This window comes from Austrofundulus limnaeus, unplaced genomic scaffold (genome assembly GCF_001266775.1).
Source record: "Austrofundulus limnaeus strain Quisiro unplaced genomic scaffold, Austrofundulus_limnaeus-1.0 Scaffold204, whole genome shotgun sequence".
Classification (NCBI taxonomy): Eukaryota; Metazoa; Chordata; class Actinopteri; order Cyprinodontiformes; family Rivulidae; genus Austrofundulus; species Austrofundulus limnaeus.
The window spans coordinates 565,519-567,403 of NW_013952606.1; positions in this window are offsets into that span (position 1 = coordinate 565,519).

Below are 1,885 nucleotides of genomic sequence, written 5' to 3' on the forward strand. Positions count from 1 at the left end.
CAGTACCACTGCTCTACCCATATGAGCAGCAAAAAGACGTTTTTAGACCAAATGTTACAGATTTGAACAAAAACATCAAAATTAGCACAGAAACAGTACTATATAACATTTTAGACACATTCTAGACAGTTTATCAGCTAAAAAAAGTTAATTTTGGTGTAAGTTACTCTTTAAAATCTTAATATTACGAGAATAAAGTCATAATATTAGGATATTAAAGTCACAATATTAGGATATTAAAGTCATAATATTACGAGAAAAAAAGTCAATCTTACATGACGTGTCCATTTTCCGTTCCTCTTTTCCTCCTTATCCTCCTCACACCTGCTGTGTACAGACATATATCTCTGTGTTTATAAAGTAGTCCACGAAGACTCGGGTCACTTTTAGATTAATATGCTTTCATCCAAATTAGCTACRTGACGACTGAATCTGTCAATGCATCCATTAATTACAATACGGCTTCAGTTTATCATGTAGTCGTTTACACAATATCCAAGTCCTGCTACTGATAATTTGATGCTAATAAGCTAAAAGATTAACTATTTATTTTAAGCAACAAAGAACAACTTGAGAAGTTGTTCAACATTCCTCATTTTAATGCAGTGATAACGGCATGCTTTTTCATGTAGAGTACATTATGACTTTTTCTAGTAATATTACGACTTTATTCTGATAATATTATGACTTTATTCTCATAATAGTATGACTATTTTTATATAACTTGAATGTCGTAGTATTATGACTTTTCTTGTAATAAAAAAGTTGTTGGTTGTCATTTTTTAGTGTAATTAATTCAGAAAATATTTTCAGAACCCCACCTTGATGTTTCAGGACCCCACTGTGGGAACCACTGCTTTAGAGGGCACAGATGTTTGCCCACCCAGTCTACATGCGTTTCGTAGACATTAAGACATTCGACCACATTCCTTGGGGTACGCAGTGGAGGGTGCTCCACGAGTATGGTACTGTGATCTATGGACTGATGGATGCTGGAATGTTTTACTTCCATCCTGTTTTGCGGTCTGCCGTATAATTCGACCTTGCGTCATGCATCCAGTTCCCAGCCTTGATTTTTAGCAACCCACATGTGAAGCCAGCTAACAGAATTTTTTTTGCAAATATATGCAAATGTGCCCGTAATAAGACAAATTCATCAGGCAATCTCATCTGCTTTCCAAACGAATGAGAGGGGAGGAAAAAAACAAAACAAAACAAAACAAAAAAAAACGGGGATAACACCTGACATCTATCTAATACACAAACATGGGCTGATGGTGATTGAGTGGGCCGCCTGTAAACAGCAGATCTTGATTCTATCTGTCTGCAGCATCCAGCTCTATTATCAGCAAGATGTTGACAAATTTACACTCCGCTGCACGCTTAATATGATCGACACGACAGACGCTCCTGCCACGACACATCTGCAGACGCCGCGATGCATTTCTCCGGTTATCTGCAGGAGTTCTAAATAATTCTGAGCAACGTGTACGGCAACAAAACACTTCTTTTTACACGGCACGCCGCTGACACAGTGACAAACCTTATAGCCAACAGAATGTGACGAATCATCACACGCTTGTTAGGATGGAAACAAACACAGAGCGAGTGGGAGTCTGAAGGAGAAGAAACACTAATTGGGACTGTTGGCATATGGTAATAGAACAATACAGTTACCATGTAAAAAGTAGCTCAGATGAAGAATTTAGGATGTACTAACAGTTATTAATTGGACAAAATCTGAAGCAATTTTTACAGGATGGTGGATTAGTGGTGGGTGTTTGACTGAGCTTGGTACAGAGTAGACAACAAAACTTCAATTAGAGGTAGAAAATGGTCAGATTTTTTAATTAATATATAGATATTAAAATATATACTGTTGTGT